The 20,020-nt window shown below is 41.8% G+C and overlaps 1 pseudogene; it reads right to left on the reverse strand.

Moving 5' to 3' along the window:
• Positions 1–14,052: 14,052 nt before the first annotated feature.
• LOC114616193 lies at positions 14,053–14,445 on the reverse strand (annotated as a pseudogene).
• Positions 14,446–20,020: the final 5,575 nt, after the last annotated feature.

Consider the following 20,020-nt stretch of genomic DNA (forward strand, 5'->3'; position numbering starts at 1 on the left):
AAAAGTGAAAGAGTTGGGGCTGAAGAAGTAGCTCAATGGTTAAGATCACTGCCTGCCCCTCCAAAGGACCTGGGTTCAGGTCCCAGCACCTACAAGGCGGCTAACTACCATCTGAAACTACAGTTCCAGGAATTCAGCTTCTCCTTCTGGCCTCTGCAGGCACTATACACATGTAGCACACAGACAAAACACTCATATATACAAAATAAAGACAAATTGAAAGAAAAATATCAGAAGGCAAAACTATTAACGGTTATAGGACTTCTTTTGGAGATTGTGATCATTAGTATTCATAGTAAACGTGACTAGATCTAGAATCATCACGGAAACATTCTTTTGGATGTGTCTATGAGGGTGTTTCCAGAAAGGCTTAACTGAAGAGTGAAGACTCACCCATGGGTTGGGCTGAGGGTCCTGGACTAAACTCAGTGGAGAATGTGATATGAACAGGAGCCTTCATCCCTTTCTGCTTCTTGACTTCAAACAATGTGGCCAACCTCCTCATGTGTCCCCACAGTGATGGCTGTTCCTACCATTCAGGCATTGCCTCCCAACTTGCAGTAGCCTGATTGAATGCAACTAGTGGACACTGGGAGAGGAATCAAGGTGGGATGGCCAGGAACTGAAGAGGTTGCAGGTTTCAGTGAGCATGTCGACATGCTTGGGAGATAGCTTCAGTGAGGCAGCTCATTTTAATGGAGGGGAACAAAGGCTGTTTAAATCTTTGAGGGATGAGTAGGGGTTATGGGGCCAGAGTTCTGGTCCCCTCCTTATTCAGATAAGGAGGAATTCTAAGTGCTTCTGGACTTGATGCTATGTGTGGAGAGGATGTCTAGCCTGTTTACTGAGATATGTGACTCCCTCCAGCTGGGCTGTGTGCCCCGCAGACTTGCAGGCCCAGAGCAGGAGGCGAGCCATCCTACTCCTGATGATCTCAGGACAAAATTTTCTGGGTTTGGACAAGCCTTGACCCAACTCTTGCTCTGGGCCTGCTCCACCATCCCCTCCCCCACATACTATGGCCCCAGCCTCACATGTTCCCTTGAACTATGAGCCAAAGTAAAATCGTTCCTTAAATTACTTTTACAGCCATTTGTGGCAGCAATGAGAACAGTCATTAATACAGAGATGTGGAACATTTTCTAAACTGGTGGTATTAATGGACCCATAACTAAATTTGCCCCCAAAACCTTAAAGGGGGAGAGTGTGGGGTATATTAATCATATTTCTATAAGGATATCACTTTAAAAGAACCAGAAACAAACAGAAACATTGGTTTTTACTTTATTGAAATAAGGCAAAGTAGTTTCAATTTAAGGTTGAAGGGGTGCTGATTACCAAAACAGCATCACAGCATGTAAGTACAAACAATAACTCAGATTGTGGTTCCCCTGTTGGAAAACAAAAGCATACTTAAGTTTGCCAACACATGGTGGGGTTGAGCATGCTTAGAAGGTTCTGAGAAAACTATCAGTTCCAAGAGTCAAGGCCCATAAAATTTGAGTTTTCCACAGAGAATAATAAGAATCTTTCAGTATGAGCCCTGCCCCTCCTCCAGTGACCAGTGTAAAAACTATGTTTAGTTTTCAACCCTATCAGAACCGGGGTCAACATTCCCTACTTTGCTAGATTGTTGTCTTAAGTTCATAATATGCCCTGGGAATGTTGTCTGGCATGCATTTAAATTCATTTTCCTTCTGCACCTTCCTTTGTGTAGGCAAGATTGTAGATTAGCCATAACTACCTCGGTTAATGTCTTAGTTTCACACATATGTGAACTCCAGGTAAAATGTAGGCTATATTTCTACTCATAAATAAGGTAAAATGCTTTCTTTTGTTGTTGTTGTTCTTCTTCTTCTTCTTCTTTGATTTTTTTTTCCCAACAGAGTTTCTCTGTGTAGTCCTAGCTGTCCTGAAATTCATTCTGTAGATCAGGCTAGCCTCCAGCTCACAGAGATCCACTGCCTTTTTCTCCTCAGGGCCTTGTGCTTTCTAGGCAAGCACTCTACCACTGAGTTAAATCACCAACCCAAAGGTAAAATGTTTTCATTGCAGAAATTCATTGCCAGCTTATTTAAATCTGTATAAAAATATACAGAGTACACATGATTTGGGAGAGATAAAAACATGCTAAACTATGGTAGATGGATGTCAACCACTTGTGAATGTAAAGACCATGGCTGGAAATGAGTTCCCTCTCTCATGGTTTACTGTTCACACCAGTAAAACTCTAACTAAAACAGAACTTGATACCAGGAGTAGAGTATTGCTGTGATTGACTCATTGCACAAAGAAATAGTGATGGCTGGGGCTGAGGAGGTGGCTTGTTGGGTATGAAGGCTTGCCATGCAAGCATGAGGACCTGAGTTCCAGCTCCCAGCCCCCATGTAAAAAGCTGGGGATGGCTACACACAAACCTATAACTCCAGTGGTATGGGGACCAGAGACAGAAGGATCCCTGAGGCTTGCTACCCATCAGCTCAGCCCCATGTCCAATGAGAGACTCAGAGTCTAATGAACAAGTCAAAGAGTGACAGAATGGGATACTTAATATCCTTCTCTGGCCTCTGCAAGGACACAATATACACTCATTGGTATATACCACACTCACAAACACCACGTTCATGCACATATGCATGTACAAACACACAAGTATTGATCCTTTGTTCAATACAGATGACTCATAGCTATCTGCTTCATAATAAAATGTCTTCTTAACACATTTTGTTTTGATTTTTACAATCTTCCTTCTAGGTGCTGGAGAGATGGCTCAGTGGTTAAAAGCACTGACTACACTTTAGAGAACTAGGGTTCAATTCCAAGCACCTACATAATAGCTCACACTTGTGACACTTGTCACAGTTCTGGGAGATGATCTGGCAGACATACATGCAGGCACATGAACAAAAGTAAGTGAGTATGTAAATAAATAAATAATACCTCTATAAAAACCTTAATTACCCTATTCGTTAGAAGTTCAGAGAAAGTGTGTGTGTATTTCATTGCTTTAATAAAATACCCTGATAAAAGCAATTGAAAACAGAAAGAGTTTATTCTGGCTTGCAGTTCAGGGAAATGCAGTCTATCATGGTGGGGAAGACACAGTAGCAACAAGAACAGGAGTCTAGCTGGTCACATTGAATCCATACTTTGGAATCAGAGTTGGGACTAGGCTACATAGCTTCCAGCTTCTTCCTGGTAACCTATTTCCTCCAGAAAGGCTCTCCCTACATATTCCACAATCGATACAAGCAGCACCACCAGCTGGGGACCAAGTGTTCAAACAGGAGACCAGATGGGGGTTATTTTACATTCAAATTATAGCAGCATGGTGTTTCCAATTTGTAGAAGTCAAAGAGTGACAGAATAGGGTACCTAACATCCTTCTCTGTCATTTCAGACCAAAGTTATAATTGAAAAAGGATAACTGAAATGGTAAGGAAAGGGTGATTGGGGTTTTGTTCTTTTTTTTTTTTTTTTTGAGACAAGGTTTCTCTGTGTAGTCCTGGCTATCCTGGATCTCACTCTGTAGACCAGGCTGACCTCGAACTTAAAAATCCGCCTGCCTCCCAAGTGCTGGGATTAAAGACGTGCGCCACCACTGCCTGATGGTTTTGTTCTTTTTGACATTTTCCTAAATACATATGTGATGGTTTGTTATGTTTAGCCCAGGGAGTGACACTATTAGGTGTAACCTGGTTGGAGTAGGTGTGTCACTGTGGGTGTGGGCTTTAATACCTTCACCCTAGCTGCCTGGAAGCCAGTCTTCTGCTAGCTGCCTTCAGAACAAGAGATGGAACTCTCAGTTCTCCAACCCCACGTCTGCCTGGACAACACCATGTTACTGACTTGATGATAATGGACTGACCCTCTGACCTATAAGTCAGCCACAATTAAATGTCATCCTTAGAAGAGTCGCCTTGGTCATGGTTTCTGTTCACAGCAGTAAAACCCTAACGCAACAGAAGTTGTTACCAGGTGTAGGGTATTGCTGTGATAGGCCTGACCATCTTTGTAGGAATGTGGATTTTGGTACTTAGGAAAGCAGTAAATGCTTTAAGTGGGGCTTAATGGGTTATCCCAGTAAGACTATGAAAGACTTTGTTGCTAAGGGTGATTTGAACTGTAGAAGCCTGGCTCTAGAGGTTTCAGAGGAGAAGAATTTTAATAGGCTGCCGAGAGACTGTTCTTGTGATATTTTGGTGAAGAATATGGCTGCTTTTTGCCCTTTTCTAAAGAGGCTATGGTAAAGAGATTTATATTCATTGCATTGACAAAGGAAGTCTCAAAAAAGCCCAACAGAGACTTTGTTCTCTGGTTAAGTCTCATGAAGAGAGTTTTGAACAAGTGTAGCAAGCATAGAAAGGAAAAATATAAAATGTATGGCTTAAGTACTGAAGAGGTTCCAGGAAGTGAATGGAGCTGAGTCCTCCTGTGTTCTAGGAGATAACAGATTAAGGGAGTGGGGTTTGAGGCAAGATCCCACCCAGCTAAGTTTAGACCCAGCATGGTGGTACAAACCTTTAATTCCAGGAGACAAAGCCAAGTAGATCTCTGACTTCAAGACCAGCCTGTGATAGAGCAAGTTCTAGGTGAGGAAAAGCTTAAGTTCAGGTATGGTGGTACATGCCTTTAATTCCAGCATTCAGGAGACAGAACCATGCAGATCTCCTCTGAGTTCAAGGTCAATCCACAGAGCAAGTTCCAGGACTGCCAAGCTTAGGCAGTGATGGGGTTGGAAAACAGAAAGCTGGTAAGATAATAAGGGGGATCACGTTCCAGCCACAGGAAGCAGCAGAACTAGGTAGCTTTGGCTACTTGGCTCTGGCTTTAGAGTCCAGAATAGAAGGGACTACTGGGACAATTGATACTGGTCAGCTGGAGCTAAGAAATTAGTGGTGATTAAGAAGAGACCAGAGACCAGCATCACTGAGGTGAAATCTTCTGGGAAGTGTTTTCTGAGAACACAAAGAAGTTGTTTCAGAGATAGCCAAGGTTGTACCTCATGCTGCAGCTGTACTTGGTAATGTGTAAGAGTCACCCAGGTGGTACTGGTTTTGAAGGCATGGAGGGGTCATGAGAAGCAGCTGAGGCTTGGCACTATGAGAGGCTGTGGAAGACCATTGGTGAAGGTGCAGCCTTGGTTGCAGTTGATGGCTCAGGACTAAAGGGGTCATGCAAAGGAGTTGAGGCTTGGCACCATGAAGAGAGCCTATGAGAAGCTATTGGTGAAGCCTAGTTGCAGCAGAAGACCCCAGTGTATTGGAGATGCCAGTACCATGGGATGATCAACAAGAACAGCAGCGGAAATGGAGTGGATCAACCTGAGCTTAGAGTACTACAGAGGGCAGAGCTGGAGAAGTGATGTCAGCCCTTTAGAGGAGCCCAGAAGATCATATGTGGATCCCAGACATTAAAACAAGAAGCTGTAACATTTAAATTGCCTTGGAGACCCCAAGATGTTCGAGATGTCAGAGCCGTGGTCTCTCTGCTGAGGAAAGCTGCTAACAGGGAGTGGAACCAGCCCAGGAGAAGGAAGTTTGCTGCAGTCAACAAAGATGAAAAAGGAGTTGGAGATCTGAAGACTGCTTTGACATCAGCCACAGGGATGCAGAATTTGGAGTTTGCCCAGCTGGTTTCCTGTCTTATTTTGGGGATTACAGTTAAGTGATTGGATGATTCTCAGAAGAGACCTTGAACTTTGGACTTTCAACATTGTTGAGCCTGCTATAGACTATGGATGGGAGCTTTAAAAATTGGATTAAATATCCAATTTGGCCGTAGACATATTTTTTATTATGCTATGGGTAGGTATGACCCACATTGACTCATGTGTTCAAAGAAGCCTATAGGGCCAGGGAGTGGAATGTGATGGTTTGTATGTGCTTGTCCCAGGGAGTGGAATGTGAAGGTTTGAATATGCTTGCCCCAGGGAGTGGCACTATTAGGAGGTGTAGCCTGGTTGGAGTAGGTGTGTCACTGTGGATGTGGGCTGTAATACCCTCGCCCTAGCTGCCTGGAAGCCAGTCTTTTGCTAGCTGCCTTCAGAACAAGTGGTGGAACTCTGAGCTAGCTCTTCTAGCCCTACTTCTGCCTGGACGCTGCCATGCTCCTGCCTTGATGGTAATGGACTTAACCTCTGAACCTGTAAGCCAATTAAATGTCATCCTTAGAAGAGTTGCCTTGGTCATGGTTTTTGTTCATAGCATTAAAACACTAAGTAAGACAACATAGTAAATACACATCAATTTCTTCCATAAAGAAAATTCCAAGCTGTGAAGCTCAGAGCTTATATGAATACAACATTCTCGTCTCCTTGGCCTGTTCTCTCTGCTTAGGGCTAAACTGGAATGGGAAAAAAAGAGCTGCATAAACACATAGCTAAGTGTATTGGTTAACTTTATATTAATCTGGCTAGGACACTCTTCTGGCCTTACTATACTTCCCACCACTCTGAGGCATTGGCCAGACAGAAGGACAGAATAGACTTTTGAAGTCAGCCGCAGTGCTAATTAGGTGGAAGCAGCCTGGAGGTCTGGGGCAGGCTATCCAGAGGGCAATATATGCTTTATTCAAATATTCAGTGTCCAATATATGATGTGATTTCTCTTATAACCAGGATTCACAAGTCTGGGAATTAAGAGGTGGAAAGGGAAATGGTTCCACTCACATCATCCCTAGTGTCCCACTAGAAGGGTTTTGTTCCCTGTCCCTATGACCTCAAGTTCTGTTATCCTAGATGTTTTGGTTCCATAGTAGGGAGTCCTCTTGTCAGAAGACAAAACAAACACTCCATTGCACTAGAAGCTCAGATGTCCCCTTGGCCACTTTGGGCTTCTAATGCCCTTAAGTCAACAGGCTAAGAAAGGATAACAGTGTTAGGAGGAGTGATTGATCCAGATTTCCAAAGGGAAACTGGCTTGCTTCTCCACAAGAGAAGTGAGAGAGATTATGTCTGGACTGCAAGAGATCTTTTAGGGCTTCTCTTGGTGCTACCATGTCCTGTGATTAAAGTCAATAGAAAACTACAACAAGCTAACACAGGCAGGATTTTTCAGGATTCTAATTTATACTGAGAAGCCTTATAGATGACTGAATAGCTAGATACTAGATTATTGAACTTTTCATGGGAGACAGCCATTGTTGAACTAGCTAGATCATAGCCAGTATGCCATTTGAATGAACTGTATGTATGTATGTGTCTTCTGAAACTGTAAGCAAATCCCCAATTAAAATTTTTTAATAAGAGCTTTCTTCTTTTATAAGAGTTACACACACACACACACACACACACACACACTATCAGTTCTGTTCCTTTGGGGGTCAAATATCAGATAATCTGCATATTGGGTATTTACATTACAATCCACAACAGTAGCAAAGTTATAGTTATGGAGTAGCAATAAAATAATTTTATGGTTGGTGCTTCACCACAGCATGAGGAACTGTATCAAAGGGTCACAACATTAGAAAGGTTGAGAGCCATTGCTTTAGAAAACGAATATAAACATCAAAACATTCAGTTTATACCAATCTACATGCCACTTTGAAGACAGGTTTTCAGATGAGATTAACATCAAAATCTGTAGCCTTTGAGTAAAACACATTGTCTTTCATAATGTGAGGAGGCTGAGAGTGGGAAGAGAGAGAGAATAATAAAATATACACATAGTAGATATATACTGTATGTATGAGATATATACAGTAGTATGTATATACACATAATTATGCATAGCAGATTTTAGAACTTGTAATAATTCCAAGTTTCCATACTCTGGGACAAATGCCATCAGATTTTCCCCTATAAATACTATTTTCTCAGAAATGTGATGGATACAACTTTTTTTCCTGGATCCTTTTAATGTCTTTAGTTCTTATTTATTTAGGAGCTAGTGTTAGCATCAGAAGTGATTTTACAGTCAGCCTCTGAATCCATCTGTGATGTTATCCCTAGGTGACAAGGACCCTCTTGCATCTGTTGCCATGGCAACTGCCACACACTCCCAGCGTATGCCTCACTGTGTGCATCATTCATTAGCTGACATCTACGTCACAGCCCAAATAAAAGACTGAGACCCGACCCCTCGCCCTTTTTTTTCCTTTTTCTTCTCTTTCTTGCTCCACTCCCCCAATCCAATAAAAATCTCTTCTCATGGGACCGTGCTGACCTGGTGTGATCAGTCCAGAAATGAGCCGCCTTCTAGCTAACATTTAGTGCTGAAACTCGGGAATCTCTAGCGACCACCCAGATGTGCCTGCAGCGACCTCTCTGCGCCGCTACCACCGTGGCCGCTGAGGGAGACATGGACCTCCACCACATGGGCCGTAGGCTAGCTGCTGCCACGTGGGTTAAGCCCCATGGGCTAAACCTCATCCAGACAGGTCCGTCAGCTGCACAGTCCCACTCTTCTTGATACCAGATCGCCAAACCTTTGCACAAGCAGAGGTGGACGGATAAGGTTTTCCTTCTAGTCAGTGGGAAGGGCCCCTTCCCAAAAGAGCGGTCCGGCCAACCTATATGGGCTTATGGGCAGGCTTTTCATGGTTCTTATGCCTGGCCTCCCAGCAGATGTACAAAATAGGACTTTGACCCTTGGGTAAGTCCCCTCTTGAAAGCAGTTTTCATGACCCCTCCCTCGGACCCTTGCAGCCATAGAACAAATTCCTAAGCTTAGGTGGGTAGCTTTCTTCAGTGAGTCCGGGACTCACTACAGCCCCTAGCATCTGTGTGATGACCTGGTACATCTAGCCTGACTGCACATTTGTATTGGTTGTTGAACTTTTCTCAGGAAGCTGGTACGAATAGTTGAATAACATATTCCTGTCACCCAATGGGCGCCTTGTCATCTTTAACTGTTCCTCCAGGTTCCCTTCTGGGATGTCTCCTGGAAAATCTCAAATCTCTAAAGCTAACACCTGACATAAGGGCATCAAAGCTTGTACATCTCTGCAATAAGGTCTGGATTCAGTACCCACTTAATGGTATATTAGATCCAATTATTTTAAGAGATCTTCATACATACTTCCATCGGTCTGGTAAATGGAAAGAGGTCCCTTATGCTCAAGCTTTTACCTATCTTTGCTCCAACCCCTCTATCTGTTCTTGTCCCCCAACTCATCTCCCAGCTATGAAACCTCTAAGAGATGACACTACAGCCCTCGATCCAGCTAACAAGCCACCTCCTTTCTGCCCTAGGTGCCATCAGGAGGGACAATGGGCTATCAGTTGCCCCCTTCCCCCACACCTGACTACACATCCACCAAACATATTCTCTCCCCCTTTATCTTTTTATAAAACACAACAGCTAGGAGGCAGAGGCAGATATCTGAGTTCAAGGTCATCCTGGTCTACAGTGTGAGTTCCAAGACAGCCAGTGCTACACAGAGAAACCTTGTCTCAGAAAAAAAAATTATATACCACAAGAGTTGCCTATTCAAAGGATAAAACTGAATGATCTTTAGTGTATTCACAGAGCATACAGCTACTTCTACTATACATGACATTTCCATTACCCCAGAAAGACAATTCCTCTCGAAGTATTTACCCTGGCCCTGCTCCCTTGGCCTACACCTAGGGACTCACAGATCCCTTTTGTCTGTAGATTTGCTTGTTACAATATTTTACATAAGGAAGCAGACAGTATTCTGTCTGGCTGCTTTCACTGAGCACAGTGTTTTCCAGATTCATCCATGTTGATACCTACACTATGGTGTCACCTATTTTTATTGCCAAATAATATTCTATTGTATGGATATTCCATTTTAGGATTGTTTTCACTTGGATGGCCATTATTGTTTTCCTTGCAAAGTGTCTGAAAAGTAGAAAGAAAAGGATGGAGGTTTATAGCAATAAAATAAATAAGACATGCAGACTTTTAAGCTTAGGCATTTTGCTTGGGCAGTCTCCCAGCTACTCTAAACTTTACCCGACTAGCTAGCCTTCGACCCGCCACATGGCTAGCTCTGTACTTCTCTGCTCCACTGGTTTCCTTGGAGGAGAACTGTTTCCTGGCAGTACTGTTTCCTTGAAGTCCTTCCTTCAAATCTTAAATGTCTGCTTTCTTCTTCGGCATCATTCTTTCTGCTTGGAAGTTCCCCCCTCCACTTCCTGCTCATCTATTGGCCATCAGGTTTTTATTAAAACCAACCAGAACCTCTGATATAATCCTAGCCAGTCTTTAGGCAAGTGAAGAAGGAAGAATGTTTACAAAATATAAGGCCAATGATGGGCCATAGAAATAACAATACTAAGATCCTGCCAGGCTGTATAGAATTAACAATTGAAAATACAAAGAAGACACTCCTTCATGCAATGTGAAGAAAATGTTACCTCAACAGAACTCTGGTAAAGTTCTCAAGTAATCAATGTTCCAAGAACAATATTTGTTATAGGCACCAATCAAATTAATCGTTTCCAAAGTCCTACTGCTAAAAATATGTTCTTGTTGCAAGTATTTGTGCCTAAGTACTTTTGTTTATGAGAGAAGAAATTGAAATGACTCTCTTGGCAGTGTCCTTGTGGTTGTATAAGCCAAAGGATTAAGAGTACCTTTAGTGAAGGGGGCAGCATGTGATATCTCTGGCATTGAAAATGATGTAAATTTATATAGAACAGGTATGGATGATGTTTTTATTATATCCTGCCAATCAAACTAGCTTTTCTGTCAGGAAACAGGTTTGACGCACAGAGCTTACTCCACAGGTTAGAATCCTTGCTGGGTCCAGATCACATGCGATGTCCACACTTGACAGTCAATTCATTTTTAAAGATCGATTTTCAAAATAAAATGACTCTGTAATTCAGACTTTGAGCAACAACTATCGGATAGTGCCAGCATAGTACAGGGAAGCTTACGTCTAATCCTAGCGTCATTCTTTGTGTAAAATAAGAGCTGTTGGTATTGCCAACTCCGAAGGCAGAGCTCCTTTTGATTTGCCTCAAACTAGCTTGTGCCCAGTATTGCTTCACAGTGTGTAAACAGAAAGCAGCTAAGCTTCCATGGACCAGACACATCCTCTAGAAAGAGCAGTAAAGTCACTAGATTTAGTGTAGAATGAGAGGCTCAAAAGTTCTATAAAATAAGAAAAGCAAAGGAGTTCAGGCACAGGCAACTTAGAAATGTTTTCCTTCCCACCATGAAGAGTTCCCTCACCAACTTCCTGTTGGTTTGCTTTAATGATTGTAACTATTAGTAAAGAAGTAAGAACTGTTGAGTTGGCAATTCCTTTCATTTCCTCTTCCTCTGTTTCATTTCTCAACATTCCTTCCTTTTGAAACGTGTTAATGGAAAGTTGCTTATTTTCAAAGAAATATAAGCATTTAAAAAGCTATCGTAGAAAATCAAAGAGGTAATTGCTAGTGATGAAATGTGACATATTATTCATGGATCAGAGGTGAATTTCAGGGTCCTTTTGCATCCACACTTCCTCTCCCACAGTGATGAGACGTGTTCTACATCCACAGCCATATCTTCATGTGAAGGCACACAGAACATGAAGGGGGATTGGTCCCTAGACCACAGATCCTGATATCTACCAGGAGTATCTGTTCTCCTTCACGTTTGAAGCTTTAGAGACAGATTGTGTGTTAGATGAGATGAGATGGCTCAGTTCCTAGAATTAAGAATATAAGACGCTGCACATAGAATAGGCAACTAAGAATCAACCAGGTCAAGTCTTTTATGAGAGGGATTGTTTCCTGTTCCCTCTCTTGTAACAGCCCCAATGGCCATTACTACTCAGACCATCTTGGAACACATGTCCATAATATCCTGAAAGGTTCTCTAATTTGAAGGTTTATATAAAGACAGAATGCTTTTATTTAATATACTTGAGGTTGTAGTTCAGTTGGTAGCTTTAGGTTTGATCCCTAGCAGCACTAAACTTGGCAGGGCAGTGCAAGTCTGTGATCCCAGTGCTGGAGAGGTGGATGCAGGAGACTCAGAAGTTCAGGGTTGTCTTCAACTACATATCACCTGCAAATCCATCCCTGTTGCAAAATAAAAAATGTTAGTGTAATAATATCATCAACAACAATAACAATAAACTGTTTTGAGAGAAACATTTCTTAGTATGCAAAGAGAATTGGATACATATTTCCAATTTGGAAATAGTGGAGCAAAATTAGTGTTCCTTCTTCTCTAGGAAATCACCCAAAAGAAGAATGAGAAACAAATAGAAATGCAAGCTAGGATACCTGGGAAAATATGAAGGGAAAGGGGGGTCAAATGCAGAGGAGGGCAAATAGAATGTGAAGGAAGAACAAGAACTGCCTGTGAGTGCAACCCCTAACAGCCTGCAAATCCAGGTGTGTCCAGCCTCCAGGCAGTGTGACTATAAAAGACACAGAGGGGAGCAGAGTGGTCATGCGAGTCACCCTAGGGAGGCATTTAGTGGGGCAGACGATAGAAAAATAGGCTTGGTATGAGTCTTCCAGTTGCCTATCTGACATTTTGGGAGATGTGACAAATAGATTATCTCTCTCTTTTAGGTGACCATCTACAAATTGATGCTAGCCTTGAACACAACTGTAGTATCTCTAACATACCCATCACTGGCAAATGTTTGCTCAAAATCAGCCACTGACTCAAAAGGAGGAATGAAAAATCAATCACCCAGTGTATGTGTTTGTATGTGTGTGGTGTGTATGCATGTGCAGACATTTGAGTGTGTGCGTGAGTGTGCATGTTAATAAAGCAACCCACTTATGAAAAGAGAACACATATATACATACTATGGGTACTGCTCAGCCTCATAAAAAAGGAAATTTTGACACATGCTACTGAATGGATAAATGTTGAAAATACCATGCAATAGCGAATGGAATGAGATAAATCAGCCACAAAATGGCAAATACCATAAATGGTGGCTAATCTTGGTTGTCAACTTGACTATATCCGAAGTCAACAAAAACCCAAGCAGCTGGGTGCACTTGTGAGGGATTTTTCTTGAGTGGATCACTTCAAACAGAAAACCCACTCTAAATCTGGATCACTTGAGGTGCAAGACCTACTCCAAGTCCTCCTTTTGGTGGCAGCCTTTATAAAAAGTTATGGAAAGGAAGGTTTTTGCCTGCTTGCATCCACTCTTGGTGGTGTGTTCACTTATCTTGCCACTGGAGTGTGTCCTTGCTGGTATTAGAACCTATTTCTTTGGGATTCCAGTGTATACTGAAGATTAGCTTAGACATCCAGCATCATGGACTGATTCTTGGACTTTCCATTAGGAAACAGCCATTGCTGAACTGACTGGACCACAGCCTGTAAGCCATTCGAGTAAATCTCTTTCCTGTATGTAAATGGATTTGGTCTATCAGTTCTGTTCCTCTAGCTAACCCTGTCTAGTACACTATATAATTCTACTTAAATAATATTTCTTGAACAGTCAAATGCATAGGGACAGGTGTGTAATGGTTGTTATAGGAACTGAGCAGAGGGAGGAATGGGAGCTGGTACTTAATGAATATAGTTTCAGTTGAGAAGGACAAAAAAGCCCTAACCTAGTTGGTTTTTTTCCTTTTCTTTTTTTTATCGGATATTTTATTTATTTTACAATACAGATGTCATCCTCTTTCCCCATTTCCCCTCCCTAGAACTCCTTATCCTATAGAACTCCTTATCCCCCTCTTCCTTTATGCTTTTATACCATTTTGATTACATGTATGAATTAAGGTCAGTTCTAGGTTGAGGATCTAGCAATACAATAGATGCAAATAGTTGAGGAACAAGCAATACAATAAACACAAATAGTCAAAGAAAAAGCAAGGCATTAAACTCAATTATGTGAACACTTCCATGATCACTGTTTCTTTTCTTTTCTTCTTCTTCTTCTTTTTTTTTTTTTTTGAGGGAATATTCCTTTAATATCAACAATGATATTGCTTAACAGCACAGGGAGGAGGTAGTGGAGCGATGGTTGGACTTTCTTTCCCTGCCCAGCCTAGACCTGAACAACAGAACCCCAACAGCTTACGAGCCACTCAGTGAAGAGGAAGAGAGGAGCTGGAAACCAAGGCTTAAAACTTAAATAGAGGATGACAAACCGGGAGAGGCCTGGTAGTGAGAGGAGGGTTGAGGGCTGAGCAGCCCTATTGCAGGTCTTCAGCGGTGAACATGCCCTTGGCCCTGCGCAGGATGGAGTCTTTGGCGGCATCGTAGGGGTGCTCCTTGGACGGGATCTCCAGGACGCTGGAATGGACCTCTGGTGGGCATCAAGGGCATGCCGAACCATCTCTGCGATGTACTGGTTGATGAGAATGATGCCAATGTCATCCCTGTTTAGAAACTGCCTGAAAGTGTCTTCAATCTCATTGATGGTGGTATCCTTCTCCACTACCAGGAAATTAGGGTGGCGGTTCTTGTTAAGCTCCCCTGTGCCGCCCAACAGGAAACCAGTCACCATGTCCCCGTCTCCAATCACCGCAATTAGTTTACCCCTGCCCGCCATCCTGTCGGCCAGGCAGAGCGCTTCCCAAAACCGATCACTGATCACTGTTTCTAAAGGCCTATCAGGATGAGTATCTGAGCCTATTTCCCTATCGTAGCCCAAGGTTATTTTCATGTCTGAAGCCTGCTTCCTTGTTCTAGCCTAATATTTAGATTTCAGCCTGAGATTATTTCTTTGTTCTAGCCTAATGTCAGATTCCCGCTTGAAGCCTACTTCCTTGTCCTTGGCCAATGTCATATTCCTGCCAGTCCATTTCCTTGTCTTTGGTCCATGTCAGCTTCTTGCCAAGCAACCCCAGGCTCTCCACCTCTCCCCGTTTTTTATTTCATTAACAAGACTGAGCCTATCTTAGGTCATTCTGACAAGAATGTCTTCCTTACCTGTCATGGAATATGCATTATCAAAAGCAATGCACTTATGCCTTAGGTTGCTAAGGCTCTGCAGAATCTTACCTGTCCTTGGCTTGCCAGCCTGTTAAATTAATAACTCTGTCTGGGGGTCCATTTTCAGGTTCAAGCCATGTACTTTGGCTGCCAACATGTTGATGTTGTTAAAGATAAGCTTTAACACGATGGGCAGGAATAAAAGTATTCCCAGGACAAGAAGGGCTAGCCTGATCAAGCTATATATGCCATTCCTGAGGTTTGACCAAAATGGAAATACTGACCATAAGCCATGGATAATTTTATCGGTATTATCTTCAGCATCAAAGATCAACAGAACAGCATTCTTTAAATTCATAATCTCACTATGCAAAGCTAACACACCCAGAGAGGTGTTAGGATTATGCCAAATATCCTACAAGTGTCTTTAAACTTTTTTCTAATTATAATGACAATCATTGTGAATTTCAAAAGTAACACTACTCCAATGATATTTGTCATGACACTTGAGATGGCTCCTAACTCTTGAATTCTGAACCTCCTTCAGATAATTTGAATGGGTTATAGAGCATCATTCATTGTCCCAGATACCTATATAAATCCTATTGTATACTCAATACATTAGTAACATTTTTTTTTGCTAGATGGTTAACAAAAAATAGTTGTCTTAACTCCTTGTGTCAATGCTATTGCAGAAGCAGTGGTGCTAGAAATTAATGGAATTGAAGCTGTTATACCAGCAATAATCAAGCCTGCTACCCTCTTGCTTCTGCTTAAAGCTTAACTCACTTCTTCCAGCACTTTCAAGCTTTCTTCAGAGAATCAAGGTTTTCTAATACTCAGGGCAGTGAGACGAAAGCTGATCGATAGCCCCTCGTAACAGACATGCCAGGTTTCAACACACTAACATAATTGGAAATGCAACTTATAGTCAATGCAACTTACAATAAATGCTGTAGAAGAGACAAAACCAATTTTAACTTGACAATTAAAAGAGCCTTAAAACATGCACTAATCCTTGTTTGAAATCCAGATCCTGTCCCAACTTTATCTCTTGCTACGGTAACATCATAGTGAGCTACAGCTAACTTCCAAATATGTCTCTGACAAAGTCCAGAACCAGTCTTCCAAAAGTAGACTGTTATTTCACATATTGGATTGATTTCTAGACCAGTACATGATTGAGTACAAGAGACATAATTTCTCTTTTCTATTCTCTATCCCACAAAGTCTAAAAACTTGAGGCAAGGCAGCTTGTCCCATCTGGGATATAGCCAAGCAAAGGTGGGTCAGGAACATATGTCCAATACAGCTCCCCAGTCACCCTTGTCAAGGCACTCAGCAAGCTCACAGGTCGGCATCATTCTTTGTCTCAGCAACAGCATGTCTCATCAATCTTTTTAAAGTTCCATGGGCCTCTTCCACAATGCCTTGTCCTTGAGGATTATACAAAATCCCCATAATAAATTGTTGACAAAAAGTCTCAACTGCAAGACTACAATTGCCAGACCCATTATCTGTCTTTGTTTTTTAATTGGATATTTTATTTATTTACCTTTCAATGTTATCTCCTCTCCCATCCTCCCCCCAATCCCTTATCCCATCCCCCCTCCTCCTATTTCTATGAGGGTGTGCTCCTACCACCCTCCCATTCCCACCTCCCTGCTCTCAAATTCCCCAACACTAGGGAATCCAAACTTTCAGGGACCAAGGCCCTCGACTTCCACTGATACCTGACAAGGCCCCCTCAGACCTATACAGGTGGAGCCATGAGACCCTCCTTTTGTGTTCTGAGGCTGAAGGTTTAGACCCTTGGAGCTCTGGTTGAGTATTTTGATACTCCTTCTAAGAAGGACCAAAGCACCCACACTTTGGTCTTCCTTCTTCTTCTTGAGTTTCATGTGGTCTATGCATTGTATCTTAGGTATTGTGAGCTTTTGGGCTAATATCCACTTATCAGTGAGTGCATACCATGTATGTTCTTTTTAATTGGGTTACCTCACTCAGGATGATATTTTCCAGTTCCATCCATTAACCTAGATATTTATTCAATGTGATCTGTATGCATTTAACTTTTAACATAAAAAGGTAAATAAGAAATGCAAAAAATACAAGAGTCAGGAAGGTGGAGAGGTGTGTGCTGTTAAATCTCTAGAAAGGAGCTGGGTATGGCGACACACACCATTATCCCAGCATTCAGGAGGCAGAGGCAGACAGATCTCTTTAAGTTCCAGGCCAGCCTGATCTACTGAGTGACTTCCAGGACAGCCTGGTCTACTGAGTGACTTCCAGGACAGCCTGGTCTATACAGTGAGTTCTAGGACAGCCAGAGCTAGGTAGAAGACCCTGTCTCAAACACCTAGCCCCACAAAAAAAAAAATCTATAGAAAGGAGTTGTGTCATAAAAAATGATAGAAATGAAATGAGGAACATGGGGAAAAGGAGACATCGATCAAAATGCAAATAAATAGATATGAGAAAAGCAAGCAAAATGAATGAAAAGAGATATGATTTAAAATAATTACAGACAGTAAGGGGCAAAGTGGACCTGCCTTTCATTGCAGCACATTGGGAGACAGAGACAGGTGGATTTCTGTGAGTCTGAGGCCTGGTCTACATAGCAAATGCCAGGCTATCCAGGGTTACATAGAAGACCCTGTCTAAATAAATAAATAAATAAATAGCCAGCCAGTGGTGGTACATGCCTTTAATCCCAGAACTTGGGAGGCAGAGGCAGGTGGATTTCTGAGTTCGAGGCCAGCCTGGTCTACAGAGTGAGTTCCAGGACAGCCAGGGCTACACAGAGAAACCTTGTCTCGAAAAACCTAATAAATAAATAAATAAATAAATAAATAAGGTTTAAAAAATATCTATGGAAGACAAAAAACAGATCCAGCAGACAATTATCTAAACTCCACATTTAATGAATCAGAGAAAATCTTGCAATATAGTTGGTATGGTGGTTTGAATGAAAATGGCTCCCCCAGGCTCATATGTTTGAATGCTTGGTCTCTAGTTGGTGAGTGTGTTTGGCAAGGATTACAAGGTGTGTCCTTGTTCTTTCAAAAGCCAAGTGTTCTCCCTCTCTCTCTCTCTCTCTCTCTCTCTCTCTCTCTCTGCCTCATGCCTGTGGATCAGACTTAAGCTCTCAGCTACTGCTCCAATGCCATGCTGCCTCCTGCAATGCTCTCTGCCGTGATGGTCATGGATTTTAACCCCCTAGAATGGTGAGCCTGGTTATCCCTTATTTGATAAGTTGCCTCCATCATAGTGTCTCTTCACAGTAGCAAAGACAGCTAGAAAAGATAGTCCTTTTGATGGAGCCTGTCGGGCTGGGCCCAGGCTTGCAGTACACACAGACAGGCTTAGTCTCTTAGGAAACTGAGACCAGAAAATGAGAGGTACAAGGCCAGCCTTGGCCTAGGTGGGACCCTACTGAAAACAAAGCAGTAAGAAGAGGACTGAGAATACAGCTGGGGCGGGGGGTGGGGAGGTGGGGTGTTGGGGGGGGTGGAGTAGAGAACTCACAGGTGGAGTTTTAGGCCCAGGTTTCAACTCCAATTACAACAACAATAATAACAACAACAAAGTGTCATGTTTCAAGGAAAACTTGGCACATAATGACCCACCCTGAAGTGTGACCTCATGTAACTGAGGAACTTTAAAACAAACAAACAAACAAACGAAAAAAGAAAAAAGAATTCCTGGAATAATAAAGCAAAACAACAACATCAAAATAAATCATCTGTGAAATGTAAAAACAAAACAGGCTGGTGTGAGATTCTTCTACACATCCCAGGTGTGATGGCGTACACTTTTAATCCCAGCACCCCTGGTGGCAGAGGAAGGTAGATCTCTGTGAATCCAAGGCCAGACAAGGCTATTTAGAGATAACTGCCAAAAACAAACAAACAAAAATATTCTTCTACAAATACATTGAATTTTAGAAAACAGATGAGAATATATTTAAATTTTCAAGAAAATAAAGTATGATTCCAAATATCTATATAATTCAATTGTCATTTAAATATGTATCTTAAATATTCATGCAATATTGGGAAAATACTTGCAATTCATAATACAATAAAAGTACCAATTTTGAAAAATTATTTTATGTGTATGAAGTTTGCTTTCATATTTGCATGTCTGGTATGTATGTATGTATGTATGTATGTATATATGTATGTATGTATGACACATGTGGGTACTGTCATGCAGTACCCACGGATGCCAGAAGTGGGCAGTAGATACACTGGAACTAGGGTTACACATGGTTGCCACCACAAGGATGCTTGGGAGATGAACCCCGGTCCAGTGCAAAACTAGCCCGTGCGCTTAACCACTGAGTCATCTCTCCAGTCTCAAGTGCTAACGTTTAAATAGATAAGGATTTCTTTTAAAAAAAAAAAAAAAGATGATGCACATAGTAATCTCCTTGTGAGCTGAGTAAGGCAGAAGAAGCACTTAAGCCTGGGAATTTGTGGTAAATCTGGGTAACATAGGAACACCCTGACTTAAAACAAAAAACTCTCTTACTAAAAAATTGTGAACTGGAGTTGTGTCTAATGATAGAGTGCCTGTCTAGCATGTGCACGACCCTTGGTTAAATCCCAGCATCACAGAACAATATACAAAAGTACAAAAAAAACCAATAACCTAGCAGATAAAAGTATAAAGCATGTGAGCCATTTACATAAAAGGAAGTACAAATGTCTCTAAAATACATATGAAAAGATTATCTCATCAGATTAAGAAATACAGATTAAGCCCAAGCCCAGCACATAGGAAAAGACAACCACACTCATTGGTTCTGTGTAAGTGAGAGTTTGTACAAGGCATGCTCACTCATCAAAGTTGCAAGCACACACTCTTTGCATCTGTAATTTTACCTCTAGGGATTTGTCCTATGGATTATTTAAAATATGTACAAACTGTTGAGAGCAGAGAGTAAGACTTTGAAAGCCAAAGCTTAGAAATCACTTAAATATCTATTAATGACAGCCTGCTTGAATAAATTATCATGTAGCCAGTCATCTGCTAAGGAATGGGGATAATTTCCTTTCCTTTCTTTTTTAAAAAATAATTTATTTAATTTTATTTTATGTGCATGGTTTTTCTTGCATACATGTCTGTGAGAGGCTGTCAGATCCCCTGGAGCTGGAGTTACAGCTACCATGTGAGTACCATGGTTG

The sequence above is a fragment of the Grammomys surdaster genome, unplaced genomic scaffold, assembly GCF_004785775.1.
Source record: "Grammomys surdaster isolate TR1022 unplaced genomic scaffold, NIH_TR_1.0 309084, whole genome shotgun sequence".
NCBI lineage: Eukaryota > Metazoa > Chordata > Mammalia > Rodentia > Muridae > Grammomys > Grammomys surdaster.